Raw genomic sequence first — 11,564 nt, 5'->3', positions numbered from 1 at the left:
CTAAAATTCGGCATATCTACATATTTTAATCGGTGCTAATTTTTTATACTCATCCAACGACTAAATTTAGTCAGTAATGCATATTTTGGTGCAGAAATATTAAATTAAACTTTCTTGAATATTTGATTAACATAAACAAGACTATTCCAAACAAAAAGAACACCTTAACCCTAATAATTAATTTTATAATATGCTAAACCTATTTAGTTACATAAAATTTACTTAAGGGACCAGACTAGGAACACCGTTGGTTACGGGGGTGTGGTTTGCCCCCCTAAATTCAAGGCTTTACCGATTTTTCAAAAAATGCTACCAGAGGAAAGCTGGAGCAAAACTACTTAAGATTTTTTCAAAGTAAATTTGAAGTCGATCAGTACGGTGGTACTCGTGGAATTTAGATTATATTGCCCTTCGATTGTGTTTTGTTCAAAAATCAGCAACTTCGTTACCACTCTTCCTACAGCGGTCATCTTGGTCTTAAAATTTTCACAGATAAATTATCTAGGTGCTAATGAGGGTGGATATTGGAAAATTTGTCGAGTTTGACAATTAAAAATTAAAAACTAAAATTTAAGTTAGGCAAAGCGCGATTAATGCCAAATAAAACCCGTCACGACCAAATTTTCCAATATCCACCCTCATTAGCACCTAGATAATTTATCTGTGAAAATTTTAAGACCAAGATGACCGCTGTAGGAAGAGTGGTAACGAAGTTGCTGATTTTTGAACAAAACACAATCGAAGGGCAATATAATCTAAATTCCACGAGTACCACCGTACTGATCGACTTCAAATTTACTTTGAAAAAATCTTAAGTAGTTTTGCTCCAGCTTTCCTCTGGTAGCATTTTTTTGAAAAATCGGCAAAGCCTTGAATTTAGGGGGCAAACCACACCCCCGTAACCAACGGTGTTCCTAGTCTGGTCCCTTAAGTGATTTAAGAACTTGTGAAATCGATTAAAAATTAACAATGAACATAATGTTCTTAATTGTTTTTAATCTCAAACGTTCTTATATGATTTTATGACCTTACCTTATCACATCGATTACACTCTTCGATATAATGCGTTGAAATGACAATTGTGGTGCCACGCGTCCTTGAAATTTCGACCAGGTGCTCCCAGATCCTGTTAAAATAGAATAATACAATTTCATGATTTACTGTATCTTTTACTGGTACTTGATTTTACAAATACCTTTGTCGTAGTAAAGGATCCAGCCCTACAGTAGGCTCTGAAATGGGGTCATCAGTAAGTTGCATATGTATATGTATTATCTTAATCTTAATTATGTATAAGTTGGCTCAAATTATTACCGTCGAGGATGAGCAGGGCAGGATTGTGAATCATGACCACGGCCAAGGACACCCGTGGCTTTTGACCCCCACTAGAAATTCATTGGAAATTGAGGGGTTAGTCTCGTAATTTGACAATAATGGCAAAATTTGAAGAAAATCCGTCAATTGTTACATATTATCTATGTATATCTTGTCGAAATTTTATTAATTTTAAAACCTATTAGTTATTCACTATTGTTCATTGTTGTAATTATTTGCATGTAATGCCGGTCCAAAATTACATGAACAACATACATATGAAAAAATTTTAGAGTGGAGCATTCAAACAGCACCAACTTATTTAAAAGTGGTTTTGTAAAAATGACTTGTAAGTTACATAAAAATAAAAATAAGATGCTGGTAAAGTATTGACTTACCTTAAATTCTGAATGAGAGATGAAATCGGGGGCAAGTCGAGAAATGTGGAGAGAAATTTGATCTTTGTTTCTATAGCTTCGTGTGACATGCCGTAAATCATTCCGAAATGGTGGAGAGCTTCATGAATGGTGTACACTTGTAGAAGAGAGATTTCCTTGGGGGCAAGTTGAAACAGAAAATTTTATTTAATCTCCATTCACAGTGTGAATTTCACACAGTTATATTTTCACTTTAGAAATTGAGAATTCTGAGAGATCAATGCCAGTCTCAGTTTGCCTCGTCAGTTTGTATGTATTCAGCAGAATTTTTGTTACTCCGATGGGAATTTGAGACATAGTTTCTCAGAGTTTCAGAATTTTTGTGCAAGTTGAACTTTATCCGAGGGGAAGATGAGATTTTTCTAAATCTATTTCTAACAAATCTATTTCTTAATGTGTTTACCTGAGGCATGTAGCCACACAAGTGACCCAGGTGATCTTTTCTCTGTTTCCCAAACACCCCAGATAACAGGTCGCTATGAATTCGCTTAGAGAATTCGCAGAGAATATCGCGTAAAAACAGAGAACTCGAATTCCCTCAGATTTCGTTATTATTCTCGTATCGAATTCGCATCGAATTCGGTAATTATTCGTATTTAAATTCGATATTACGCTCATTTCAGAATTCGTAATGAATTAGACTCGAATTCTCAGAGAATTCTTCTATCGAATTCGAAACGACTTCACTATGCATTCCTAAACGAATTCGCTGTTATTGTAGTGAGGAATTCTCCCCGATTTCGATAGGAATTCTTCTTACAGGAATAGGAGACTATAAACTGTTCGCCTTGAATCTCGAATTCGTAAATAATTCTTAGAGAATTCACTGTGATTTCTCTCTTTCACGCTGGTATTGTATTTTAAAGTAATTTTAGCTGCCACATTCAAATCTTTCCTCATGGGAAGGAGACGACTTTTTCAGTTGAGTGCTCGCCACAAAAGAAGACTTGTAAAAAACCCAAGTGAAATTTTCGAGGAAAATTTAAATAGTGACCTAGTCCAGGCCGAAGGGGAAAACATTTATTCAGAACAAGTGTTCGAGGAAGATCTGGAAGAAATTGAAGTCGGAAGTAACACGAGTGAAGTAAGTTCAGCTGAAACAATTAGCTCAGAGAGTGAAGGTGAAATTGATACTTTTGATATAAGACATAGTATCCAAAATTAGTCCAAGATTGAAAAATTGAAATCTGCTGGTGGATCTGAGGTGGCTACCGTGGTCGAGAGCATTCTCAAGAAGCTGATGACCGATGATTTGCAAGCTAAGTATAGTCTTTACGGAGAAAAGGGAAAGAACTCTTTAGTGAAAGTTAAGGGGTTAAGACAACTCATTAAAGGTATTTTAGCATCTAATTAAACAATCTAAAACATTAAAAAATATGTTAATCTCAGATGCGGTAGCAGCTCACCCTAGGACTCCAAATTATCCAGACGAGGGCACAGTTGACGAGGAAATTCAAAAATCCCTTAAGAAAGTCGCAGATAGAGTTGGGAAGCGTATGAGGTACTTATACTATCGCTAATAACTGTTGCAAAAGATTTTAAAAATAACATTAGTATATTTTCAATAGGAAGTGACTTGACTTCGCGGCCAATTTCACTACCCGGTTCATCTGATTATTCAACTTATATTTATTTTAATAAAAAGTTATTTATATTGCATAATATTTAGAAGAAGTAAAATAAACTATAAACGGAATTATGTAACTTCGAAATAAACGAGAAATCGTATCGATTTATTACTTAATTCGCAGTGAATTCGCATAGAAGTCGCATAAAATTCGTGGAGCAGTCGCGTCGAATTCGTTTAGAAATCGTTATGAACTCCTACATGCTCATCGAATTCAAGACGAAATCGCGAAGACTTACCGGCGAAATCGATATACGATTCTCCATCCATTCTCTGTCGAATCGGCGGACATTTCCCTTCGATATCTCCTCGAATTTATCTCGAAAGTTGGAAATTCGAGGCGAATTCGATATCGATATGAAAGCGAATATAATATCGAAACATAAGAGAATTCAGAGCGAATTGTTATCTGGGACTATTAGGTCACCACTATCGAGTTTACGAAGGCCAACGAAACAGGAGAGTAGGGTTGTTTTACTGAAATGTGAAATATTTTAAGATTTTGATTTTCACATTTTTCAAGTTTCTGAAATATCTTTAGTTAAGAATTTCATCTCACCCACAGCCACTCGCTCCAAGAAGACCATAACTGGAAAAAGTACGAGAATAATCACGTAAGAAAATTTATCAGCGAAATGATTCACCAATCTAATTCCATAGTGCAAAAAAATTGATTATGCAATATTCCCAACTTAAAAAAATCTGCAAAATTGCATTTTAATTGTGGGGAAACCAGCCCGAAGTTGCATACATATAATTGCAAATAAGTCATGTAAATTTTGTATTTGTAATTCCAAACAGTTTGACGTGCTAATTGGCATACATAATTTGATTGCATCTTATATGTAAAAGATCCCTGTTTTTCTGCATAATCGCTAGAAACTTACATCTCTCCCCTGGTTACGGTCATGTTGAGATTATTCAGCACAAACTTTCCCTCTGCGTACGCTTTTGTACCGTTTCGTACTGTTAACGCCATTTTTAAAAGTGCTGAATTTCTATTCAGTGTTTTAACTAACTTACTTGATCTCTAAATATTTATTGCAAACTGATAAAATATGTAGCACATATTGCAAGATTTATCTATTATGCATTGCATGCAATCAAGTCGGCGTGTAAATCAATACTGTTCAATCAAAGGTAACATGCAAGTGTACGAGGTAACTGCAATTACATAAGTTTCATGGGCTGCGGAACCTAGGGGACAATGTTCGCACACAAATTTAGATTTCCATATCCTTGCAATATTATTCAACGCGTTGAATTCCGATCCTACAGTAACAATATCCCAATAATAGTTAGGCAGACCTGGCACATGAGGATAAATATGTATGTATGTATCAAGCACAGGCCGTCGCAGTGGCCGCGGAAGCTGTTGGGACATCCGGGTACATTAATACTGTAGGATGGGGGAAGAGGGGTTTATACACATAACATGTGTAGACAGATGATGGGGATATCGAATATTCGTGGGGACATTGTCCCTATGTCCCAACTATTCCACGGCTACCGGGCTGTGGACCAACATGGCAAGATAGGAAATCGAGGTGAAGTCTGGTTTATTAACATTGGAAGAGCTTGTACCCCGTACGAAAATTTCAACGGCTTTCTTGTGAAAATTTGGCCGGATTTTCTCCAGACATATTATAAGTACATATGTATGTGTGTACATATATATGTATGTATGCATGTATACATGTACATGTGTGTATATTTATACTTATGTACATATACACATACATTAACTATGCAGAAACGGTTTTGCAGAGTAGACCCGACAGAAATCTTGTGAAGAATTATACAAGCTTTATCTTTATGTACATCATTGCAACTACCATTTACATATGCAGTGTCCTACACCGTTAAAAATCTGGTATAGTCATACATGCACACATGTACATATTTCTCGGTATTAGAGTTGCCACCGTCTGGTATTAAAATTATATCAATCTGTAACTTTAATACCGAGCTACTTCATAATAAGTCATAAATATATGAATACTGTTTAACACCGGATTTCTAAGAGTGTACACACGATTTTCTTGCACATATATATATTATTAAACCTATGTATACATAGTTATGGTACACCATAGCGTCCCCTCGGTTCCGCAGCCAGTTCTGATGCTGATCCCACAGGGAAAAGTCTTCGTGATTGCGTTTGTGTAAGCCGCTAGGACATGTACGTACAAATAAATAAATATGTAGTTATTTATCGACACACTCACCTTTGCCTAATTTCGACCAAGAACTTGCCTGACTGGAATCTCACCTACTTAAATATGTACGTAACTCCAACTGCTGTATGGAAGGTTAGGGTTACATGGTTCCATGGTTCCGCGATTAAAGTAACTTCACCTCCAGCAATAATTAGTTGAGGTGAACGTGAAGATTATATATTATTACATGACGAATTCAAATTCATCATGAAATCATGTACGTACGTATTGCTATTTGTATATTTATGTACATGCATGCGTGTATGTACATATCGATATGTAAGTTGGGTTCAGTGCCCGCGGAAGTGTTGGGACAGATGCGCAATGCCTCTACGGTTGGTCGATGTCCACATCGTCTGCTAATGCAATATAAACCCCTCTCTCCCCTATCCTACAATGCTAAGGTCCCACAATGTTTAACAAACATTCATGACCTCCCCTCGCCTTAAAGCAATATAAAAGCATGCTTGCACTGTCTTATTATCATTCATTTGACACAAGGTTAACGGTAGTCTGCGTTGCCACTGCACAATACCAAAAACCGCCGGAAATTATAATCACCAATATGAAGCCAGGTAATTCATGCATAGCACATTGCATCTCGGTTTGAGAACTTCTTCAATCTCACAGTTCCATTATTATAATAGCTTACTACTCCAGTTACCGCCCTCGATATTTATAATTATATATTTTTACAGAAACTATGGTGCTGGTGGTGGTGCTGGTGGCGGTGGGGTGCTCGTCCGGCTGCTCCCTCCCACTTGGAAGACTCGGGGGACTATGTACCCTTATTACCAATCTGGTATCCACATGCGGCAAGATCCAATACCGGGCAATCCCCCGCATCCGGTCTAACCACTACGACGCAGCCTGAGGCGCCGCTTCGCCCCCGGTGCCGCCATCATCATCATCATAGGACTCCATTCCCCCCACACAAACCTGCACTTACATAACCTTTTCCTTGATACACTTACACAGAGCCCATGACTTCAATTCTTTTTAAATTATTCACTTGTTTCAATATATTTCTTACATTTTTATCTTTATTTACTTTTTAAGAAAAAGCGAATCATTGTTACAATCATTTTTATGTTCATGTACCTTTTATAGGCCTAAAGGCCCACAAAAAAGGAAGCCAATAAATCAATACAATACAATACAATACAATGCTAAGGTCCCCAGATGTCCCCACAGCTTCCGCGGCCACTGGCGAGGTTACATAAAATGCAGTTGAGACAATGACATGGAAAGTTACATTGATCTATTTATTACACTTACACAAAGAATATATATAAATGTTAAATTGCATAAATGTGTATGTATCTGTATATTTATTTAACTGAATTTCCATCTAGGTAGGTAAATGTAGTGTGCTACATATTCTGTTTATTTGCATAGATACCTCAATATATCGTTACATCACGTATATATCAATATGGGTAATTACATACTCTGTTAAAATTTCGCACAAGATCTATATGTGTATTAACACATACATATATATATCGTATATATTTTTAAGCTTATTCTTATATAAAAATGAAAATGAGCGTCGTGCCACAAATCACAACTTAAACTGACCTTAATCAAGATCTCTTTGCAATTAAGACATTGTAGAATTGTTTTACCAGCGTTATGTATTAGTAATTTGTGAGAAAACTGGTGTACCGTCTAGTCGGAAGAGTGATTAAAGCTTGACGTTGAACATACATATGTAAAATAATAATAATAATTAATAATAATAATATAATAATTTATAAAATAAAATACCACCACCATCCACCATCTGCTCAAAATAATATTATTTCTGCACAGAAAAATTCATAACGAAATTCTATTAGAATCAAAAATCATTTTGTTGTATCAGATTCAAATTAGCATTATAAAGGTGGTGGTGTGTCACTTCACAAAAATTGGTACCGTAATTACCTTGAGAAGGCAAAATTAGTAAAGCCTACATTCAGTCTACAGTCTGTAAAGGTTACTAACAACTGAGGGGTGAGCGACACAACTCCATCTGCCCTCCACACCCCCTGACCAGAAGCCAAATCTCCCAGGACTTTCCTTTTCGCCGAGGAGGTGAGCCCTGCGCCCAGTGGAACTGGCCTGAGTATGATCGACAAGTTCCATGTTCCTCAGCTCCTCGCACTGCTAGTGCATAAATTTGGCAAGTTATATTGCAATAATAGATAATTGTACGTGAAACCAAGGTCCGACCACTACTTCTTTATGTTTTCCACTGCTGCTGTGCGACCTTGGCAACAATGGATAATACAATCGACCCAATGGACGAGAATGTCACAATGGAATTAGTCTATAAAACGATAAAAGCCAATCACAATGACATTCTCACCAAGATTACATCAATAATGGAGACACAAAATCCAATCATAACTCGTTTAGACAATGTCGAGCGCAGTACCGACGAAATTAATGCTGACCACTCAGTGTTAAAGGATGAAGTTAACAACCTACAAGAAAAAATGCAAAATGATGTACATGAGGAAATCAGACGACTGCATAAACTACACAACCTGGTCATAATGGACCTCCCTGAAACCGATGATGGAATAAACCTTGCCCGAAAAATTATAGAAATTCTCCTCCCGCAATCTCACACCCAAATAGATATTGTCAAGAACCGAATACGAAAATCTGATCCTTTATCTGATCCCAGCAAACCACGACCTCTCGAAATAAATCTGAATAATCCGACCCAAAGTAAGACTGCTCTAAGCAACTGCAAGAAGCTTGCTGGCTACGAAGAATTTTGAAAGATTTCAGTTCGCCCTGATCTCACAATGTTACAACAAGAAACACACAGAAATACTAGAACACCAATACGTGCAAGGTCAACAACCCGACGGAAACGCCAGCATGATTCCACCCATGATATCTCGCCCACCGATGACGGTTCAAGCAACACCTCTAAAAGGAAATGTACATTTGGTCCAGGGCTGCAGATGCAAGTGGATAATTGACAATTATCACCCATACGGTCCACACCATTTTCATCACAACCTAAAACGGAACCTCGGACCTGACTCAACAAACGGACAACTCATCTTCGAATCGGGCATATTAACGTTAACTCGATAAGATTTAAAATATTTATTTTATCTGATTTTTTGCATGAGAAGAATATATGTATACTTCGCATGACGGAAACGAAACTTGATCGTAATGGACATATTATTAATATTCCAGGGTATGACATTATAAGAAAAGATAGAACATGCGGTGGTGGTGGAGTGGCTGTTTTATATTGGAATTACCTAACATGCAGAACAATACAATTCTCGGATATGAATCTGGAGAATACGAAAATAGAAATACTGATGATAAAATTTCAGATTGGTAAAGAAAAATCATTTACAATCATGCCTTGATCGCCCAAAATTTGTTCTGACAAATATGGACATTGACAAGGTAGAGAGCATTTTTTTGCTCATTGCGGGACTAATTTGCTATTCTATATCTGTGGTGACTTAAATATATATATGGAAGAGACGGAAAAAACACATGTAAAGAAATTTAACAGTATACTAAACAGACATGCACTGGCAGAACTTGTACAGACAGAGACGAGAGGGAAAGCACGACTAGACCTTATTATATCACATGATGAGAACACGTGACCAATGTAGGGGTAGAGCAGCCACATATTTCAGACCACGAAGCAACAATAATCGATAGGATAATGTCCGCCGCAGGAAAGACCATACAATTTAGGTCATATCGTAAAATGGACACAGCATCACTGGCGGCGCTGGTAGTAAACATGAATTTTGAGGGGCTACATTTGATGACAATTAGTGAGGCATGCCAAATCTTTTTTCACAAACATACTCAAACATTTAATCAGCTTGCATATATACTAACCAAAACAATTAAAATGACTTCTACACCTCGTTACATGTCAGACGGGACTAATGCTTATGCCAAGTGCAGGGACAACTTATACTCAGCGGAAAGGGGCTGCCCACAAGGTGGCGTACTTTCTCCCCTGCTTTGGAACCTCGTGGTGGATGAGGTACTAAAGAAATTGAGGAACTCTCTACCACAGGTGTACTCAAACGGCTATGCCGATGATATAAGTACTTTGAGCCGCGGATTGGATCTGGGGACAGTGGTACAGCATGCTCAGCAGAGTATCAATATAGTGAATAGATGGAGTCAGAAAGTTGACCTCGGCGTTTAGGGCGACAAGGTGGCTGTCATTCTTTTCACTAGCAAGCGTGTAGGGGACAAAGCTTTACTCAGTATTGCTGGCAAACCTATTCCGTTTACCAAATCTGCAAAGTATCTTGGGGTTACAATTTACAACAAGCTGTCTTGGAAACCACATTGTACGGACAGGGCCACCAAAGGTATGATGGCCCCGGCTGTTTGTAAAAGGGCGATTGGACCCACTTGGGGTCTAAGACCTTCTACAGTGATGTGGATGTAAAAAACCATTGTTCGACCGACAATGGAGTACGGAGCAGTGGTATGGTGTAGTGCCTCGAAAGTAAAACGCCATATGAAACTCCTGGATAGCGTACAGAAAATGGCAATGCTGTCGACCTCGGGACCATGAGGAGTACTCCCTCTGCGAGTTTGGAGTGTCTATTCGGGCTTGAACCAATGGACATACGGATTCAAAGAGTCGCACTGTCAACAATGTATCGGTTGCAGGTGAACAACCAATGGTTGGGTTGGTATGGGAGGGGATTCAAAGGGCCTATGTCACACATGGACCTTTGCAATAACCCCTCAACTAAAGTAACCGTTTGCAGGCCTGGAAAATCGGACCGTAAACAAGCCTGTAGAGAGTGGGCTGAGCAGGCACACAAATCTAGGTGGCAGGAAACTCATCTGTGTAAGCAGACCAAACTCTTTCTCAAAGAGCCATACTAAGCAAACTTGGGAAACATTGTGAATTTAAATCGTAATTCACCGCGCCTACTGGTTCAGGTAATAACGGGACATAATACTTTGAACTCACATCTGTATAATTTGAACCTGGTGTCGTCCCCTGGCTGCTTATGCGGACAGGGGAAGGAAACAGGGTATCACTTTATTACAGAGTGTGATTGTTTTGCGATGACCAGACCAGACTCGATGGTAGTACTCGAAGGGCTGTATCTGACCTCCGAAGAGTTACTTGAAATGCCGTTTGCCAGATTAGCAAGGTTTACTGCTAAGTTTGGGAGATTTTTAAACGATCGCGAATGGCAGAATTCACAATATTAAACGAAAGTGTCCTTGGGGGAGACGGCAATTAGCCTTTAATGTGCTACCGCCGCTGGTCTGGCTGTTTCTATTAATGAGCAGTCTGGTCACCCCACACAGTACCTACATACTCCTTCGAGGCCAGGCCACTTCAATAAAAATGACCCCTCGTACATATGTGTATTCTGACCAGTAATGATTCATAATGATTCAATACTAGTTGAATAAGAGTGTACATACATATATGTTAATGTGAAGCATGAGTCGGTATTATTTTAGGGAGTTAGATCAAATATACGAAATAAATTAAATTTGTGTGCTCTCGAAAAATCTGGTTTAAGGAGATGTTAAATATGTAAATACTATGTATGTATCGAATCATCTACTAAAGTGCTCTATTATCTGGTAATAATTAAATTACGTTGTTGTTGCAAAAAAATTTAACATTTTTGTTAACTCAATACAATACTTTCTCGCGCATAATTATTTAATATATATTTAATAAGACGTGGAAGTCTTTAGTAGCTAAAGACGCTACGTCAGTATGGTATACCATACTGACGTAGCATCTTTAAAAATAAAAGAATAGAATAAATGTACATATGTATACATACATAAATACATACATGAGTTTTTGCTTTTATTCCTTTGGACAAAAAGGTGTCCTACATTGTGCTCACCCTCATCGGCACACCCTCAACTGCACACGCACACATTCTGCTCACCAATCATTCTGCACACCTAATTACATAT

The 11,564-nt window shown here is 37.9% G+C and overlaps 1 long non-coding RNA gene across 1 annotated transcript; it reads left to right on the top strand.

Moving 5' to 3' along the window:
- Positions 1-2,702: 2,702 nt before the first annotated feature.
- On the top strand, positions 2,703-3,455 carry LOC118435463. The gene is made up of 3 exons (XR_004834765.1): positions 2,703-3,085; positions 3,141-3,252; positions 3,320-3,455. It is a non-coding gene; the product is annotated as an uncharacterized LOC118435463 (long non-coding RNA).
- Positions 3,456-11,564: the final 8,109 nt, after the last annotated feature.

This window comes from Folsomia candida, unplaced genomic scaffold, assembly GCF_002217175.1.
Source record: "Folsomia candida strain VU population unplaced genomic scaffold, ASM221717v1 Fcan01_Sc004, whole genome shotgun sequence".
NCBI lineage: Eukaryota > Metazoa > Arthropoda > Collembola > Entomobryomorpha > Isotomidae > Folsomia > Folsomia candida.
The sequence above is the reverse complement of the archived record's forward strand: the minus strand, read 5'-3'. Positions and strand labels throughout refer to the sequence as shown.